This window comes from Salmo trutta, chromosome 35 (assembly GCF_901001165.1).
Source record: "Salmo trutta chromosome 35, fSalTru1.1, whole genome shotgun sequence".
NCBI lineage: Eukaryota > Metazoa > Chordata > Actinopteri > Salmoniformes > Salmonidae > Salmo > Salmo trutta.
This window is the reverse complement of record NC_042991.1, coordinates 788,708-810,140: the sequence shown is the minus strand read 5'-3', so window position 1 is coordinate 810,140 and position 21,433 is coordinate 788,708. Positions and strand designations below refer to the sequence as shown.

At 44.1% G+C, this 21,433-nt stretch overlaps 1 pseudogene; it reads right to left on the bottom strand.

Moving 5' to 3' along the window:
- Positions 1-13,503, bottom strand: part of LOC115174385 (polyphosphoinositide phosphatase-like) — a 47,399-nt pseudogene extending 33,896 nt beyond the window's left edge.
- Between the last annotated feature and the right edge of the window lie 7,930 nt (positions 13,504-21,433).

Sequence of the window (21,433 nt, the reverse complement as noted above, 5' to 3'; positions counted from 1 at the left end):
AAGCTTTTGGTTTTACAAATTTATTGGCATCGGGGCCTGCTGGTGTAAGTGTTAAACTGCTTACTGACTACATTGTAACATTACTGCAGGATTGTAGTGGGTTTACTAACTCGTTAGTTCTATTAGCTCTGTTGACTATGACGTTACTTTATCTAATATATATACAGTATATATATAGTGTGTGTAGCAAGTATGATATGGTTTGGCTTGGAAAGGTTTTGTCGCCTGGTCACATACAGCTGATGTGTTGTGCATTGAAGTCCACAAGCGAAGGGAAAAGGTGAAAGGGGGAGAGCGTATAGATGTGAGAAGGAATACAACGTGGCTGCTATGAAAGGGAACTGTGTTTACGCGTGATCAGGGGTGTAATCATTCCGCCTAGTCTGTTGAAAAAAAATCTTCAACGGAAGCAAACCAAAAGAAAAGGAGATAAACATACTGGAATTTGTCTAATAGAAACTCTTGCAACTGTTGGACTAATGATTACACCCTAGATCAGCTAGATGCAGGCAAGAGCGTGCAAAGCAGTCTGTCCATGTGTCACTGTCTGTCACCTCAAATTTTATCTCGACCTGTGTGCACCTACGTTGTAAACTTTAATTCACAGGCTAAGTTTTAGCAACCTCATGATGTGTATAGGAGAAATGTGAGTATCATGTAGTAGCCTAAACCTATCGCTGTTACATTGAACTGGGTGAATGGAAAATGAATGACAGTCATCCAATATGCTCTAATAGAAATAAGGCCATGCTCATGACAAGAAGAAAACATGTCCACCCTCATCTTAAACGGCACCAACCGCCACTGGTACAATGAATAGTTATGATATCTTAATGTCTGCTTATAAGATCTGCACTGACAGATAGTTTAACAGGGTTCTTCAAACGAAGGACATACAGTAATTAATTAGATTCAGTTATTCTCCAGCACTTCTACCCAAGCATCCACACTCAAATATGCATCAATTTAACTAAACCATACATCAATATAACCAATACAGGCATTCAAGTGTATTTTGTCTTTGGCTTAGTGGAGAAATTAGCTGTGCTTTCCTCGTCCAAACAGAAGGACAGTCTAGCTAATAGTATCAAATATTATGCTAAATATATCTCTTCTTTCTCCATCTCTTTTTCTCCTCCATCTCCTCTACCAAATGGGCAGATTATGCAAACACTTCATTGTTTACACACCTGATAAGCAATCCTTAACTGCCTTAATCTTATATAGACCAGAATATAAACACATATTGATTAATTAATCAGAAGGCATGAGGTGATGTGGTATATGGCCAATATACCACGGCTAAGGGATATTCTTCTACACAATGCACCAAAGAGTGTCTGGATACAGCCCTTAGCCGTGGTGTATTGGCCATATACCACTAACACCCGAGGTACCTTATTGATATTATAAACTGGTTACAAATGTAATTAGATCAGTAAAAATAAATGTTTTGTCATACTTGTGGTATACGGACTCACGGCTTTCAGCCAATCAGAATTCAGGGATTGAACCGTCAGTTTATGATGCAGCTTAATGCAGTTTTGCAGCCGGGCGAGCATCTGGCTCATTGGGTATTTCACGTGTTGTGGAACGAGGAGGCAGAAAGACTCACTTTCCAGTAAGCAGACAAGGGGGAGCGGAGGAGTCGAGGCGATGGGAAAGAACACAAGAGGAAAAAAGTTTGGTCTTCTAAAGGCTGCCTGTCAAAGGACAGACAGACCAAGAGACAGACTTGGAGGGAGGTAGAAGGAGGTAGGAAAGAAAGGCAGTAGGATGCAGGTATAATTGGGGAGACAGAGTGGATTATATTCCGTTGAGCTGCACATTTAAAGGTGCTTCAGAAACCCAGGGAATGGAAATTAAAGTATTGTCAGGTAACTGATGGTCACAATCGGTGGATTCCAAAGCTACTGTATATAACATAACAAGACACACTAAGTGGATACCAACATCTAGAACATTGCAAAGGCACCAAGAGTCGACACAAACACATACGCACATGTGCACATTTGCAACACCTCATGCTGACTACTAAATTAAACAGACAGGACAAAAAGAATACTAGACTGGCCACAGAAGCCATGGATGATGTACATTAGCCAATCAGGATGCACTATGTCCTTGAGACGCTCCAGGAGCTTGCCATATCACACGTACTTGCTGTACGGTTCACACTGGAGGCTGTGGAACACCGCAGCGGAACCGCTACAGAGGAACACAAAACACTGCAGATCAGTTTATATGGACAGGATTAGGCCAAGGGGGTGGTTTATCACAGATACAGTAGATTAGAACATGGAAACTGTATTGAGGAGAGATGGATCAGCTAAGTAAAGGCTTTGGTTTCTGGGCTAGTAGTGATGTCCTGATCAACTCTGTATTTAGCTGATGAATAGCTTTATGAGTTGTGAGGATGTTTATCTTTTTGGTACCACTGACTTAAAGGAAAAATCGTGCATCTCAGAAATATTATTTTGATGTGTAGGCGAGCTATTGCCGTTCAAGCAGACAGAAATTTGGACAGTATGACGTAGCCTTGTGATAAAGTCACTCTGACTACATTGGAAGTTAATAGGAATATGACTTTTAGATGGTTAAAATGTCTATCATACATATCAGATTTCAATACTGGCAGATGTCACAACGTGGAAGGTTGTCTACTCTCGAATGAGCCATTGATTATATTTTTGCAATATTCTACCTCGAGAAATGTGTATTTTAACAGAGGGTCCATGCATTTTCTGCTATTTGTCTGCCTCTTCAGTCCAGGGCAGGAACCAGTTCAGGGAATAGAACTGAAAAAAAAAGAATATAATCAGAACCAGGAATGAAAGTGATCTATTCTGATATTTTTGGCCTTCCTGTGACATCGGGTTCTGTAGTTGTCCTGGAGGGCAGTTAGTTTGCCCCCGGTGATGCGTTGGGCAGACTGCACCACCCTCTGGAGAGTCCTTTTGTTCACCCGACCTAGAATTGCTCACAATAAAATGCCGACCACATTATCTTCCAAGAGAATTCTCTTCGATCATAGTCACAGCCGTGTATATTCCAGCCCAAGCAGATCCCTCGTCGGCCCTGAAAGAACTTCACTGGACACTATGTAAACTGGAAACCATACATCCTGAGGCTGCATTTATTGTAGCTGGGAATTTTAACAAAGCTAACCTAAGAACCATACTTCCTAAATTCTATCAGGATATCGAAATCACTCTGCAAGGCAATCAAACAAGCAAGCAAAGTGTCAGTATAGAGACAAAGTAGAATCGCAATTCAACGGCACAAACACGAGACGTATGTGGCAGGGTCCACAGTCAATCACGTATTACAAAAAGAGAACCAGCCCCGTCGCGGACACCGACGTCTTGCTCCCAGACAAATTAAACAACTTCTTTGCTCGCCTTGAGGTCCACCCACACAGACAGCGTGGCGAAGAAGGTGCAACAGTGCCTCTTCAGCCTCCTGAGGTTGAAGAAATTTGGCTTGTCATCTAAAACACTCAAACTTTTACAGATGCACAATCGAGAGCGGGCTGTATCACTGACTGGTACAGCAATTGCACCGCCCTCAACCGCAAGGCTCTCCAGAGTGTAGTGCGGTCGGCACAAGGCATCACCGGGGGCAAACTACCTGCCCTCAAGGACACCTACAGCACCCGATGTCACAGGAAGGCCAAAAAGATCATCAAGGACAACAACCACCTGAGCCACTGCATGTTCACCCTGCCATCATCCAGAAGGCAAGGTCAGTACAGGTGCATCAAAGCTGGGACTGAGAGGCTGAAAAACAACTTCTATCTCAAGGCCATCAGACTGTTAAACAGTCATCATCAACATAGAGAGGCTGCTGCCAAGATACAGACTCAAATCTCTGGCCACTTAAATAAACATGCTTAAGTATCACTAGTCACTTTAAATAATGCCACTTTAATAATGTTCACATAGAGGTATCACTAGTCAATTTAAATAACGGCACTTTAATAATGTTTACATATCCTACAATACTCATCTCATACAGTTGAAGTTTACATACACTTAGGTTGGAGTCATTAAAACTCGTTTTTCAACAACTCCACAAATTTGTTTTAAAAAATCTAGAGTTTTGGCAAGTCGGTTTGGACATCTACTTTTGCATGACGCAACTAATTTTTACAACAATTGTTTACAGACAGATTATTTAACTTATAATTCACTGTATCACAATTCCAGTGGGTTAGAAGTTTACATACACTAAGTTGACTGTGCATTTAAACAGCTTGGAAAAATCTAGAAAATTATGTAATGGCTTTAGAAGCTTCTGATAGGCTAATTGACATCATTTGAATCAATTGTACCTGTGGATTTATTTCAAGGTCTACCTCCAAATTCTGTGCCTCTTTGCTTGACATCATTGGAAAATCTAAAGAAATCAGCCAAAACCTCAGAAAAATTATTGTAGACCTCCACAAGTCTGGTTCATCCAGCAATTTCCAAACACCTGAAGGTACCACGTTCATCTGTACAAACAGCAGTACACAAGTATAAACACCATGGGACCATGCAGGCGTCATACCGCTCAGGAAGGAGACGTGTTCTGTCTCCTAGAGATGAACGTACTTTGGTGCGAAAAGTGCAAATCAATCCCAGAACAACAGCAAAGGACCTTGTGAAGATGCTGGAGGAAACAGGTACAAAAGTATCTATATCCACTGTAAAGCGAGTCCTATATCAACATAACCTGAGAGACCGCTCAGCAAGGAAGAAGCCACTGCTCCAAAACCGCCATTAAAAAGCCAGACTACGGTTTGCAACTGCACATGGGAACAAACATCGCACTTTTTGGAATAATGTCCTCTGGTCTGATGAAACAAAAATGTAACTGTTTTGCCATAATGACCATCGTTATGTTTGGAGGACAAATGGGGAGGCTTGCAAGTCGAAGAACACCATCCCAATCGTGAAGAACAGGGGTGGCAGCATCATGTTGTGGAGGTGCTTTGCTGCAGGAGGGACTGGTGCACTTCACAAAATAGATGGCACCATGAGGAGGAAAATGATGTGGATTTATTGAAGCGACATCTCATGACATCAGTCAGGAAGTTAAAGCTTGGTCGCAAATGGGTCTTCAAAATGGACAATGACCCCAAGCATGCTTCCAAAGTTGTGGCAAAATTAAGGACAACAAAGTCAAGGTATTGGAGTGGCCATCACAAAGCTCTGACCTCAATCCTATAGAACATTTGTGGACAGAACTGAAAAAGCTTGTGCGAGCAGGAGGCCTACAAACCTGACTCAGTTTCACCAGCTCTGTCAGGAGGAATGGGCCAAAATTCACCCAACTTATTGTGGGAAGCTTGTGGAAGGCTTCCTGAAATGTTTGATCCAAGTTAAACAATTTAAAGGCAATGCTACTAAATACGAATTGAGTGTATGTAAACTTCTGACCCACTGGGAATGTGATGAAAGAAATAAAAGCTGAAATAAATCATTCTCTCTACTATTATTCTGACATTTCACATTCTTAAAATAAATTGGTCATCCTAACTGACCTAAGACAGGGATTTTTTTACTAGGATTTAATGTCAGGAGTTGTGAAAAATGTTGTTTAAATGTATTTGGCTAAGGTGTATGTCAACTCTCGACTTCAACTGTATCTGCTAGAGCACGTACTATGTGTGGGTGTTGTTATGTTGACCAGTGAGCTGAGATAAGGCAGAGCTTTACCTAGCAAAAACATATAGATGACCTGGAGCCAGTTGGTCTAGCGACGAATATATGGCGAAGGCCAGCCGACAAGAGCATACAGGTCGCAGTGTTGAGTGGAATATGGGGCTTTGGTGACAAAACAGATGGCACTGTGATAGACTGCATCCAATTTGCTGAGTAGAGTGTTGGAGGCTATTTTGTAAATGACATCGCCGAAGTCAAGTATCGGTAGGATAGTCAATTTTACGAGGGTATGTTTGGCAGCGTGAGTGAAGGAGGCTTTGTTGCGAAATAGGAAGCCAATTCTAGATTTCATTTTGGATTGGAGATGCTTAATATGAGTCTGGAAGGAGAGTTTACAGTCTAGCCAGACACCTAATTATTTGTAGTTATCATCATATTCTGAGTCAGAACTGTCCAGAGTTGTGATGCTAGTTGGGCGGGCGGGTGCGGGCAGCGATCGGTTGAAGAGCATGCATTTAGTTTTACTAGCGTTTAAGAGCAGTTGGAGGCCACGGAAGGAGTGTTGTATGGCATTGAAGCTCGTTTGGAGGTTTGATAAACAAACCAGATGTATACAGAATGGTGTCGTCTATGTAGATGTGGATCAAGGAATCACCCGCAGCAAGAGCGACATCATTGATATATACAGAGAAAAGGGTCGGCCCGAGAACTGAACCCTGTGGTACCCTTACAGAGACTGACAGAGGTCCGGACAACAGGCCCTCCGATTTGACACACTAAACTTTATCTGAGAAGAAGTTGGTGAACCAGGCGAGGCAGTCATTTGAGAAACCAAGGCTGTGTTAACAGTGTTAACTAGCACATGTTAGCTGAGCACAGTGTTAGATGAGCAAAGTGTTAGCTAAGCACAGTGTTAGCTGAAGAGAAGGCTTGAGAGCCTCTTTTGACCATAGTACCGTGCGGTATAACTGGTCAGTTTATCCATAGCTAGTAATTCCACGTATTCGAGTGCCTGGCTTAGTTCGCCCAGTATGGGGAAGCAGTAGCCGTAGCTCCGGGTGGAAAGGTTCTACCAGCCAGGTTATACATATCCTACTCAAAGCCTGACCGTAATGTCTGTACAGCTTAGCTAGCTAGTAGTAGCCTAGTGGGCTAAAGCCTGTAGATAACACTTCGTTAGACGGAGAACACCACATGGGGGTATTGTGCTACAGGCTGAACATTTCCCATGACTGCAGTAACGAGAGGCAAATCCAGTCAGCTTAGCCAGCGAGGGCTCTGGTAAGCTAAACGAGGGGAAAAGTAATGCTACCAAGTGTAGGTAGAAAGAACTAGCAGAATGTGTCACGGCTGTCGTACTGGAGAGAAGACCAAAGCGCCGCGGGTTGCGTGTTCATCATGATAATTTATTAACTAAACGTGAACACGGAAAAACAATAAACAAAAGAGAACAACAGACCGACAGTTTTACAGGCTAGGTACTTACATACAGCGCAATGCAAAAACAACTACCCACAAAATAACCAAACCAAACACACACCTCTATATAGGACTCTCAATCAGAGGCAACTAGAAACACCTGCCTCCAATTGAGAGTCCAACACCCAATACTAAACATAGAAAAACTAAACTAGACAGAACATAGAAATACATAAACACAAACCCTCTGCCACACCCTGACCAAAAGTAATACAATTACTCCCTCTGCTGGTCAGGACGTGACAGTACCCCCCCTAAAGGTGCAGACCCTGAAGGCACCTCAAAAGAAAAACACAGAAAACCCCAAAAACAAACAGAAAAATCCCCTAAACAAAAAGGGAGGGAAGGGAGGGTGGCTGCCATCAACGACGGCACAGTGCTACACCCCCCCTCCCCAACCCACCTATATGGGAGGCGGCTCAGGTGCGGGACGTGGACTCCACTCCATCCCTGACGTAGTCCACTTAAGTGGCGCCCCTGACCTCGCCCGACTGGCGGGCGATTCTTGCCGCGACCGGCTGGCGGGTGTCTCTGGTTGCGCCCGGCTGGCGGGCGACCCTTGCTGCGCCCGGCTGGCGGGCGACCCTGGGTGCGCCCGTCTGGCGGGCGGCGATGGCTGCGCCCGGCTGGCGGCCACTCTGGCAGATCCGGCACGGCGGGCCACTCTGGCAGATCCGGCACGGCGGGCCACTCTGGCACATCCGGCCCGGCGGGCCACTCTGGCAGATCCTGAACGGCGGGCCACTCTGGCAGATCCGGAACGGCGGGCCACTCTGGCAGATCCGGAACGGCGGGCCACTCTGGCAGATCCGGAACGGCGGGCCACTCTGGCAGATCCGGAACGGCGGGCCACTCTGGCAGATCCGGACAGGCGGGACAATCTGGCAGCTCCGGACAGGCGGGACACTCTGGCAGCTCCGGGCAGACGGGCCACTCTGGCAGCTCCGGGCAGACGGGCCACTCTGGCAGCTCCGGGCAGACGGGCCGCTCTGGCAGCTCCTGACAGGCGGGCGGCTCTAGCAGCTCCTGACTAGCGGGCGGCTCTGGCGGCTCCTGACTAGCGGGCGGCTCTGGCGGCTCCTGACTAGCGGGCGGCTCTGGCGGCTCCTGACTAGCGGGCGGCTCTGGCGGCTCCTGACTGGCGGGCGGCTCTGGCGGCTGCTGACTGGCGGGCGGCTCTGACGGCTCCTGACTGGCGGGCGGCTCTGACGGCTCCTGACTGGCGGGCGGCTCTGGCGGCTCCTGACTGGCGGGCGGCTCTGGCGTCTCCTGACTGGCGGGCGGCTCTGGCGGCACCAGACTGGCGAGGCTGGGCTGACGCACTAGATGCCTGATGCGTGGGGCTGGTACAGGATGTGCCAGTTTGGGCACACGCACCTTAGGGCTAGTGCGGGGAGCGGGAACAGGCTGAGTCAGACTGGGCTGACGCACCTCAGGGCTCGTGCGTGTAGCGGGAAACACTGGACCGTAGAGGCGCACTGGCGGTCTTGAGCGCAGGACTGGCATCACCCCTACTGGCTGGATGCCCACTTTCCCCTGGCACATGCGGGACGCCGGTACTGCGCGTACTGGCCTGAAAATGCTCGGCCTCGCCACCGTACCCATCACCCCAAAGCCCGGGACCTGTCCAGTTCGTCTCTGCCTAAAAAGGGTACGGGGAGCTGGCCTGGGGCTCCATCCTTGCCCCGCCAAACTGCCCTTGTGCCCCCCCAAAAAAATTATTGGGGCTGCCTCTCGGATTCCCTTATCAGCCGTGTTCCCTGGTCCTCGCCGGATATTCTCCGCTGCTTGGTCCTGGTATGGTGGGTAGTTCTGTCACGGCTGTCATGCTGGAGAGAAGACCAGGGCGCAGCGGGTTGCGTGTTCATCATGATAATTTATTAACTAAACGTGAACACGGAAAAACAATAAACAAAAGAGAACGACAGACCGACAGTTTTACAGGCTAGGTACTTACATACAGCGCAATGCAAAAACAACTACCCACAAAATAACCAAACCAAACACACACCTCTATATAGGACTCTCAATCAGAGGCAACTAGAAACACCTGCCTCCAATTGAGAGTCCAACACCCAATCCTAAATATAGAAAAACTAAACTAGACAGAACATAGAAATACATAAACACAAACCCTTTGCCACGCCCTGACCAAAACTAATACAATTACTCTGCTGGTCAGGACGTGACAGAATGAGCTAGCTCTAAGCGTGTTCCGGCCGACGGTTGCTAGAAAGCTATTACTGGCGTTAACTAGTTAGCGTTCAACTAATGGGCTAATAGCCTAGCTATTGCTAGCACACCGCTAGCTGAAGAAAAAGCATGTGGCATGAGTCTTCAGTGAGCTAGCTAACCACATCTCCAGAGTCTCTTTTCTCTCTTCCAGCGTGGTCGGAAATAGCAGCACTAAGCTGGTAGCTAAGTGGGCTAGTAGGGCGAAGGATAGCCGTGTGGTGCTAGCTTCAACTGGAGACTGAGAAGAAGCAAACTTTTCCTTTAGTCAAAAGTACTCAATCCTCTAAACGAAAAGCTGTAATCCTTAACTGGGTGGCGAATCCTAGTGGATCACCCGTGAACAGTTAAGCAGGACAACAGTAATTCAAGTCGTGCTGAGAAGAGCTAGAGACAGCTTGTGATCTCCTTAATGAAGAAACGATAATGAGTTAGAGGGCAGGAGCGTGAAACCTTATAAGGAGAGGGGTTCCCCACTATTCACCACGCTTCCTGTCTTGGAAAGACGTTGTGTGATTGGAGCTTTCTGGTGATATCGCCTCGAAGGGCGTGTCCCCATAGTGAGATACCGAAATTAGTATTTGAAAGAGAACCAAATGTAACATACAATAACAAATGTTTTTAGTGATAAGAAATGGAAACAAATGTATTCATTCAGTCTATTCACATGTTTTGAAACTGTAAAAGCAGCTGTTTTGAAATTGTTAAAACTGGGAAAAGAAATTAGGTAGAGTGTGAGAGGGCGGGTGCCGTCTGACCTTGTGTGGGCAGGCCCTTGTCCTCAAAGATTTTGAAGCTGTCCTGCCTGCTGCTCTGTATGTGCACCTCCTCCATGGTGCCCAGGTCGCATGGGCTATGCAGCAGGGTCAGGTTGTACTGCAGAAATGGCTCAGGTCATAGCTGTAGCTGGGGGTCAAAGATCACAGGTGAAAACGTCAATGAGGGTGGCGAGAAGAACATCAGTTGTTAATCAGAGAGTAAATCGATGAGATGGATGAACGGAGTGATGGGTAGAACTAATTATGTATAGAGGAATGACGGCAGAACCGATTAAATTAATAATATTAAGCAAACAGACAAACTGACAGACAGACAGACAGACAGACACTTTTGAAAGGAGTCCAACTGTACTTTGATGTTACATAACTATTCTTTCTCTCAAGCAGAGATAGCAGTGATGTCATTGTGTTTTTTCCAATTAACAAGAAGTGGATAGTACTACTATTCAATGAAAGAATATACATACAATTCAATGGATGCATGGAAATACAAGATAACCTTTTGTTTTAATGAAATTTACATTTGTGTATACATTTAATGAGGAGGATAGTACTACATACACAATGCCACGGCAATGAAAGATTCAGTCTTGAAAGTGTGTATGTGTCTGCATGTGTGAGATATATGACCTCTGTTAATATACACTGCTCAAAAAAATAAAGGGAACACTTAAACAACACATCCTAGATCTGAATGAAAGAAATAATCTTATTAAATACTTTTTTCTTTACATAGTTGAATGTGCTGACAACAAAATCACACAAAAATAATCAATGGAAATCCAATTTATCAACCCATGGAGGTCTGGATTTGGAGTCACACTCAAAATGAAAGTGGAAAACCACACTACAGGCTGATCCAACTTTGATGTCATGTCCCTAAAACAAGTCAAAATGAGGCTCAGTAGTGTGTGTGGCCTCCACGTGCCTGTATGACCTCCCTACAATGCCTGGGCATGCTCCTGATGAGGTGGCGGATGGTCTCCTGAGGGATCTCCTCCCAGACCTGGACTAAAGCATCTGCCAACTCCTGGACAGTCTGTGGTGCAACGTGGCGTTGGTGAATGGAGCGAGACATGATGTCCCAGATGTGCTCAATTGGATTCAGGTCTGGGGAATGGGCGGGCCAGTCCATAGCATCAATGCCTTCCTCTTGCAGGAACTGCTGACACACTCCAGCCACATGAGGTCTAGCATTGTCTTGCATTAGGAGGAACCCAGGGCCAACCGCACCAGCATATGGTCTCACAAGGGGTCTGAGGATCTCATCTCGGTACCTAATGGCAGTCAGGCTACCTCTGGCGAGCACATGGAGGGCTGTGCGGCCCCCAAAGAAATGCCACCCCACACCATGAATGACCCACCGCCAAACCGGTCATGCTGGAGGATGTTGCAGGCAGCAGAACGTTCTCCACGGCGTCTCCAGACTCTGTCACGTCTGTCACGTGCTCAGTGTGAACCTGCTTTCATCTGTGAAGAGCACAGGGCGCCAGTGGCGAATTTGCCAATCTTGGTGTTCTCTGGCAAATGCCAAACGTCCTGCACGGTGTTGGGCTGTAAGCACAACCCCCACCTGTGGACGTCGGGCCCTCATACCACCCTCATGGAGTCTGTTTCTGACCGTTTGAGGAGACACATGCACATTTGTGGCCTGCTGGAGGTCATTTTGCAGGGCTCTGGCAGTGCTTCTCCTTGCACAAAGGCGGAGGTAGCGGTCCTGCTGCTGGGTTGTTGCCCTCCTACGGCCTCCTCCACGTCTCCTGATGTACTGGCCTGTCTCCTGGTAGCGCCTCCATGCTCTGGACACTACGCTGACAGACACAGCAAACCTTCTTGCCACAGCTCGCATTGATGTGCCATCCTGGATGAGCTGCACTACCTGAGCCACTTGTGTGGGTTGTAGACTCCATCTCATGCTACCACTAGAGTGAAAGCACCGCCAGCATTCAAAAGTGACCAAAACATCAGCCAGGAAGCATAGGAACTGAGAAGTGGTCTGTGGTTACCACCTGCACAACCACTCCTTTATTGGGGGTGTCTTGCTAATTGCCTATAATTTCCACCTGTTGTCTATTCCATTTGCACAACAGCATGTGAAATTTATTGTCAATCAGTGTTGCTTCCTAAGTGGACAGTTTGATTTCACAGAAGTGTGATTGACTTGGAGTTACATTGTGTTGTTTAAGTGTTCCCTTTATTTTTTTGAGCAGTATATATATATATATATATATATATATATATATATATATATATATATATGTGACATTTTTTACAACAAACCAAGAGGCATATTTTATCACGTAATAAACATTCAGGGAAAGGACTTAAAGTCAGGCATATGCCATGCGGATATACACCCACACGTTGCAGCCATGCCAATGCCCCAGTGGTGACATTGGGCACCTGGATAGACTGTGCTTGAGGTGACACATACTGCTACCAAGATCCTTACCTCCTGTGACACATTACAACACATCAAAGGGAGATGCGTTACTACAGAGACCCTGGAAACTGATGGGCAGGCTTACCTAAAGTAGAAGTTACTGGACAGGTCCATGTTCTGAAAGATCCTCACGTATCTACAAGGGGAAAAATAAACAGTCACAATCTCTTATAGCTATGGCCAAGACCTAATAGTAGTGCCAGGATTTTTCCTGTCTCATCACCAGTCACATCACCTGACCTGTCCCTAGTCGGGTCACATAGGAAAAAGTCCTGGAGATATAACATTATACAATAAGAGCATGTTATCTTATGTCATCTCAATTAAAAGGTGAGACTAGACAAGGCAATATTAATTTCCTGTGCACTGCATATATAGACCCATATACTGAGTGACTCTGAGTGTGTGTGTGTGTGTGTGCGTGTGTGTGTGCTTGCGGAAATTGAGTGAGAGAAAACATTTAGGGAAAGAGGAAAGTGGAAGGAAAGGAGAAAGTCTCCAGTGAAGTATAGGGTATTTAACTGTCTGTTGACCTATTGTACCCGGCCTCATCAGGATGCATCACCCTCACTGAGTCATTGGGGATGTAGATCACGTTGGTATTGTCAATCTTCTGTATCGGGGTGTCAAACTCATTCCACGGAGGGCAGTATGTGCAGGTTTTTCTTTTTCTTTTCAATTAAGACCTAGACAACCAGGTGAAGAGAGTTCCTCAGTAATTAGTGACCTTAATTCATCAATCAAGTACAAGACTGGAGCGAAAAACCCTCATACACTTGGCCCACCGTAGAATGAGTTGACACATGTTGTATATGGATTGACCACCAATGTCTGCCATCTTCCTCCGCTTGGTGATCAAGATGATGTAATACCCCTCGAGGAATCAGACAAAACCTGCAAGACCAGGACAGTAAATACACATAAACAACACAAATAAGCCTATTATTACTGTAGCTTACAAGGATACCCCAAAGCACCCAGATAACTTATACAACTCATATGCAACTTTTACCATGAATTTCTCATCCACAATGCTTTTTTCAGGCCACCTTTTTATTTACAGTATCTATTCTCATCTCAACAAGCAAATGAGTGCCCATCTGTGTGTGTGTGTGTGTGTGTGTGTGTGTGTGTGTGTGTGTGTGTGTGTGTCTTCATGATACATGAGACCACTTGTTTTTCATGCTGCATGATCACGACACACTCACAGCCTTTTCATCGTCCTTACATAATTCATTATAACCTTCAAAAGCTTTTTGTGAAATCATATTTTCGGTTCCAAAATATGGTTTCAGTCCTCAAATGTGTATTCACTATTGTAGTACACTTTCTCTATTCACAGAGAAGCAGAATATATGTTTTCTGAGAGCTCATTATTGTTTCTCAATCATATTAGTCAGGCTCTTTTCCTTTTATCTCCTCTTGGAAGTCATTGACAACAGCTAGAAACAAAGACTACTAACGCTGTTTCGCTTAGATCAAAGTTGTATAAATGGGGTGGTTGAGACCAACAAGTAGAGATGGGGGGGAATCGATACAGTTACATGTCGGGATACGATTTTTGAAGATATGATGTCGTATTGTTTTTACAATATCACAATATTATAATTGTGCTAGTTGGCTGTACCTGCATCAACAAGAACAAAAATCCTTCATAGTTGTTCTCCGACTTCTTTTTAAATAGGGAGCCAATTTGTTTTCAGCACTTTTATTTCCATTATTGATCAAAACTTGTTTGCTCATGGCTCTCTTGTCCCTCTGCAGAAGACATATTGTGAGCAATATGTTTGGAACATTGAATCGCAATACAGTATCGTATTGCAATACATATAGAATCGTGAGAATCACAATACATATCGTATCGTCACCTAAGTGCACCTGTACATAGCCCATCTATAATTTAGCCCAAACTACTACCTCTTCCCCTACTGTATTTATTTATTTTATTTATTTTGCTCCTTTGCACCATATTATTTATATTTTAACTTTGAACTTTCTTCAAACTACAAATCTACCATTCCAGTGTTTTTCTTGCTATACTTTATTTACTTTGCCACCATGGCATTTTTTTGCCTTTACCTCCCTTATCTCACATCATTTGCTCACATTGTATATAGTCTTATTTTTTTTCTACTGCATCATTGATTGTATGTTGTTTTATTCCATGTGTAACTCTGTGTTGTTGTATGTTGTCGAACTGCTTTGCTTTATCTTGGCCAGGTCGCAATTGTAAATGAGAACTTGTTCTCAACTTGCCTACCTGGTTAAATAAAGGTGAAATAAAATTTTTTTTTTAAAAGTATTGTGATAATATCGTATCAATTTCCAGCCCTACCAACAAGTGGGTCACACTTATTATACCCTTTTCACAATACTGAACCGAGCCGAGCTGAGAGGAACCAAGCTATACTTGGGTTTTAGATAAGATTTTATTGTCCTCCAAGGAGGAAATTAATTTCCACATGCTCGTACATAGACATCGAGACCACCAAGAAACCCATACACCCAGTCATAACATTTACAATACCAAACTTCTCTACTCCCAGGACAGATAAAACAGACAGAAGACAAAGACAGCACATAAACAGTGGAATATAGTCCTTTAGCTGTCACGTCTGCCCCCACTCTTCCCCCCTGGCGCTCGAGGGCGCCAGGCTTCCCTGCATTACGCACTCCTGCCACCATCATTTACTCACACCTGCCTTCCCTCGTTACACGCTTCAGCAATATTGGACTCACCCAATCACCTGTTTATTACCTCCCCTATATTTGTCAGTTCCCCAGCTCTGTTCCCCGCTGCTGCATTGTTTGTCTCCTGTCTTTCTGTTTCCCAGTTCTGACGCTGTTCCTGTCCTGTTGCATGTCCGTTCCTAATTAAATGTCAACTCTCCATACCGTCATTCCTTACATTAGCTGTTGAGGGTGTTTATGGCTGTGGGGATGAAGCTCCTGCTGAACCAGTATCTGTGGCCAGAGGGGAGTCTTTAAAAATAGTGGTAGAGTGAGAGGTTATGGTGATTTATACTTGTTTACATCTCCTCTATAGTTGCTGGAACTTATCAAGGAAGGACAATGTGAACACACTGGGCTGGGGACAGAATCATTATTCTTTATGGTGAAAATAATCTGGACAGATACTGATATGCCAGGATTTGTGTGTAGCTAGGACATAAGAGTTGTTTGATTTTGCAATGGATGGGGAGGTGACCACTGACAGCCTGACCCAGTTCTGCTGTGTTTATATGTTTTGAATTACGGTAATAACAGGGGATGAGACTATAAGCTATTTTACAGGCTACACATGCTCCTGGAGGAAATAGCCTACAGGAGAGAAACAAGAGGAAAATCATTTGCAGGAGCAGAACAGCATATGACATAAATGCATATGGATACATTATATGAAGCATAAATGGTATGAGGAATGGGAGGAGAGAGGGGACATTGTGTACATCACAAAGATACCCTAACCCATTTTCCACCATCACAACCACTAATTTTCTGTCTGTGACACATTGGCGTTTCAACGGTTGTTCATGAAATGAGAATAACTGTTAGTCTAGTTTTTTTAAATAATACACAGTGAATAACAAATAACAATAACGAGTAAAAATAACACGGTATACAGGGAGTACCAGTACCGAGTCGATGTGCAAACAAGATTGGGTGTGTGCGTGCGTGTCCTTGCTTGTGCACATCTTTGTGTTGCCCTCCTCATTACTGTCTGCAGATCAGTGCTGATAGGAAGATAAGTGTCATTCAAGCTACTGTCACACCAATTATCTGTTTGTTTAATACCCCAAACACACTGGCCTGGTTAGGGGAAGAGCACCATGATCAAAGCCTCACAACATTGTCAGGTCAAACTATTGACATCTGACCCTCCAAATAAAAGGGTTTGACATTTCTCCTAGCAACGTCATCCAAACCCCACAGCAGCAGCCATATTACAGCAGAGAAAATTAGGCTCTCTCCACTCTTCACCATGATATACTTATTCTTCCCAGGGAAAAAGCAGAAAAAAGGTTCAGACACCGAAATTAGCAATTAAGTAACAAAATTGTCTATTCAGAGAAAAAAGGTTGGAAATGGTCTGGCAGGAGGTTGGTTCTTCAAATCCCTTCAAGTTGGCAACTGAAGGCCTTGCGAGATCAGGTATCGGCGTGTGCTGATGAAAGTAGAAATAGGCATAGAGAGGTGTAAAAGATCCTTAGATTGGAAATCTGTCATTCCTCGTTTAGCCTCTCTTTGCCTCAAAGATTTGATGCTATTCCTAAAATTTAAAAAAATTAAGTATACCAGTCCAGCATCAAAACAAATTTTATTCCACCTGGGATCCGATGGTATCCTATTTTGAACATCTCCAAACACTTCATCCAGGTTACTACTATAGGCCTCACCCCCACCCCTTCCCTTGAGGTTACTGCTAGGATCACCTATCAACTGAAAAAGTTAGGCTATTGTATGTTTGCTATAAGTAACATTATGCTGTATACTTAAAAAAAAAATATGTAACTCATGTTTGAAAGCATCAGTGGAGGGAGTGAGGTTAAGGGAGGGAGAAAAAGGGGTCAAATGTACAATGCCTTAATGTTTTATGTTACATTTTCTATGAATAAAAATATATAATAAAAAAAAAAAAATAGGCAGATACATACGTGTCTGTTATGTCTGCTCTAACTGTGTGTCATCTCAGAACCCTCCAAAATACAAATTTTGCCCCTAACAACTGATTCAGAATCAGCTCTCCTTGCTTCAGTCTTAGTAGCCTTCACATCTCAGCCAAAACAGTACTCACTAGACAAGACATGCCCTGACAGGCTCATGGCCATTCTTACGGCAACTGGTAGTGGAGAGGAGTGCCGTTTTTTCTGGACTAGCATTTAGATTTCAGAACACAGAACATTGATAATGACCATACATTTTAAAATATATGTACTGTAAAGTCTCTGCTTGTCACGACTTCGGCCGAAGTCGGTCCCTCTCCTTGCTCGGGCGGTGCTCGGCGTCGCCGGTCTACTAGCCATCGCCAATCCACTTTTATTTTTCCATTTGTTTTGTCTTTGTTTCTACACACCTGTTTTTCATTCCCCTAATTATTGTTCATGTATTTAACCCTCTGTTTTCCCCCATGGTGTTGTACGGGATTGTTTTATGTCACGTTCGGTAATGTTGGTGACTGGTTATTTCGACGGGTGCTGTTTCTTGCCCATGCGTAAAAGTTGATGTTTGTGTCTGGGCAAGTGTATTGTTTTACCTTGCACCATTCATTATTCTGAGTAAAGTTACGTTGCTCCCAATTCTCTGCTCTCCTGCGCCTGACTGCATACACCAGCTACACCTACCATTCTGACACTGCTTGTTTGTTTATTTCACTTTGTTCTGCTGTGATCACAACAGAGCATCACAAACTGTAAATATATTCCCTCTGCAGAGAACAGAACATTACATACTGTATCATGTGTATTATAAGCAGTAGCCTATAGCCAGAGGAGACATAATGGATGCTCTTCTAAATCAATCAACTCCAGGACTTCATCACGTTCCTATAGCAGCCAGCTACCGTGTACCACATGCATTGGCCATTTAGCAGTGCACCAACACAAACCAATCAAATGTAAATACGATGCACATTCCCCACTCTAGGTTTTAGTATTTACAGGAATGGATGGAGCATTGGGAGGATGATGATGGATGCAAAGGGAGCTCTCCAGTCGCCACTCTGTACTATAATAACAAATTAATCAGAATTCTAATCATTTGATAACAAATAAATCTCCTTCACTCTCATACACTGTGGAAATGCTGACTGCAAGGGAGGCGTGTTAAGGTACAGTACAGACTCTCAGCCCTCATAAGCATGGCTGTCACCCTTGCACACATGGGCAGGTGACAGATTGTACATTTTCCCTGAGGTTTGCTGTGAAACATGAGGGCCGTGGTCGATGCTACTGTAAAGCAGTTGCGTGGCATGCAGCAACTCAATCATCAATAATTGCCAGGTCGTTTGGCTCAGTGCGGTCGATTTTCAGAACACGGTTTTTGGTTTGGGTATGATTGCTCCCCACAAGAAAATATCTCTGGAATAAAATAACACATTAAAGTGTGTGGAATACCGGGAAATCGATAGATACAGTAACATTATGAGCCTCACTCAACAGCGGGGTAAAAGCAGTGCTTCGGTCGATGAACGAAGTCAGATGAAAGAAGTACATTTAAAAAATGTGTTTTATACAGGCCATGCTATTCTCCCGAACACAATTAAGATTCAAGTTAGGAGTATCTTTCTTCTGACCATTATGTGTTTCTGTATTGGTGTGAGATTTGGTGTGGGGACATCCAGTATGTCTGGCCACAATGTCCTGTTCTACCTATCATCTACACCTCTGTGTTGTTCATGTCTGAACATCAGTGAACCAATGAAAGGGGCAAGGCTAAACTGAAACTCTTCCAGTGTAATCAAAGCTGGTTCTTTACAAAAGTGATCCTCAACCCCAGGCCGTTCTGCTGAGGGCAGGGTTTGCAAGCCCTTGTCTCAGACCAGTACACATATGTGGTGTGTTCTTTAGTCAGATTCCGAAATGTTTAGTCTGTTTGCAAAACCGTTTACTCCAAAACGCTTTTCAGTTCTGTTTTCAAATCAAATCAAACTTTATCTGTCACATGTGTAGACCTTATCGTGAAATGCTTACTTATAAGCCCTTACCAACAGGGCAGTTCAAGAAAGAGTTAAGAAAATATTTACCAAATAAACAAAAGTAAAAAATAATTAAAAAGTAACACAATAAAATGACAATAACGAGGCTATATACAGGAGGTACCGGTACCGAGTCAATGTGCAGGGGTACAGGTTATTTCAGGTAATTTGTACATGCAGGTAGGGGTGAAGTGACTATGCATATATAATAAACAGCGAACAACAGCAGTGTAAAAACAAAGTGAGGAGGGTGGGTCAATGTAAATAGTCAAGGTTGATAATTTGATTAATTGTTCAGCAGTCTTACAGCATGGGGGTAAAAGCTGTTAAGAAGCCTCTTGGTCCTAGACTTGCTGCTCCGGTACCGCTTGCCGTGCGGTAGCAGAACAGTCTTTGACTTGGGTAACTGGAGTCTTTGACAATTTTTGGGGCTTTCTGCTGACATCGCCTAGTATATAGGCCCTGAATGGCAGGAAGCTTGGCCCCAGTGATGTACTGGGCCATACGCACTACCGTCTCTAGTGCTTTACGGTCAGCCGAGCAGTTGCCATATCAGGCTGTGATACAACCGGTCAGGATGCGCTTGATGGTGCAGCTGTAGAACTTTTTGAGGATCTTGGGACCCATGCCAAATCTTTTCAGTCTCCTGAGGGGGAAAATGTGTTGTTGTGCCCTCTTCACGACTGTCTTGGTGTGTTTGAACCATGATAGTTCGTTGGTGATGTGGACACCAAGGAACTTGAACCTCTCGAACCGCTCCACTACAGCCCCATTGATGGACAGGCGTTCCGCTAGCCAATATCCAATGGTAGCGCCTGGCGCGAAATACGAAAAACCTTAAAAATGCTATAATTTCAATTTCTCAAACATATGACTATTTTACACCATTTGAAAGATAAGACTCTCCTTTATCTAACCACATTGTCCGATTTCAAAAAGGCTTTACAGCGAAAGCAAAACATTAGATTATGTCAGGAGAGTACCCAGCCAGAAATAATCACACACCCATTTTTCAAGCTAGCCTCTTATGGCTAGGGGGCAGTATTTTCACGGCTGGATAAAAAACGTACCCGATTTAATCTGATTATTAGTCCTGCCCAGAAACTAGAATATGCATATAATTATTAGCTTTGGAGAGAAAACACTCCAAAGTTTCTGAAACTGTTTGAATGGTGTCTGTGAGTATAACAGAACTCCTATGGCAGGCAAAAACCTGAGATGCTTCTGTTCAGGAAGTACCCTGTCTGAACATTTCTTGCCCTTCTTTATTATCTCTATCGTTTACAAAGGATCTCTGCTCTTACGTGACACTTCGCACGTCAACAATGGAGTCTCAGAGCCCGGGAAAAACAGGAATGACGTAATTCAAAGCCCTGGCTGAAGCACACGAGAGCAAAAGCTGAGTGGTCACTCGATGGACTAAGCCTTAGGCGCGTGACCCGCCCCGCCCCCGGCTTTCGTTTTTTCCCTCAGTTTACAGACAGGCAGATTCCCGGTCGGAATATTATCGCTTCTCTACGAGATAAATTGCATAAAAATTGGTTTTAAACAGCGGTTGACATGCTTCGAAGTACGGTAATGGAATATTTAGAAATTTTTTGTCATATTTTGCGTCATGCTCGTGGCCGAGATTTAGCGTTGGGATAGTGTCTAGAACGCACGAACAAAACGTCTTGATGGAACATAACGATGGATTATTTGGGACCAAACCTACATTTGTTATTGAAGTAGAAGTCCTGGCAGTGTATTCTGACGAAGAACAAGCAAGGTAAGAACATTTTTCTTATAGGAAATGTGATTTTGGTGAAGGCTAAACTTGCAGGGTGTCTAAATAGCTAGCCCTGTAATGCCGGGCTATGTACTTAGATTATTGCAAAATGTGCTTCATCCGAAAAGCTATTTTAAAATCGGACATATCGAGTACATAGAGGAGTTCTGTATCTATAATTCTTAAAATAATTGTTATGCTTTTTGTGAACGTTTATCGTGAGTAATTTAGTAAAATCACCGGAAGTGTTCGGTGGGAATGCTAGTTCTGAACGTCACATGCTAATGTAAAAAGCTGGTTTTTGATATAAATATGAACTTGATTGAACAGACATGCATGTATTGTATAACATAATGTCCTAGGTGTGTCATCTGATGAAGATCATAAAAG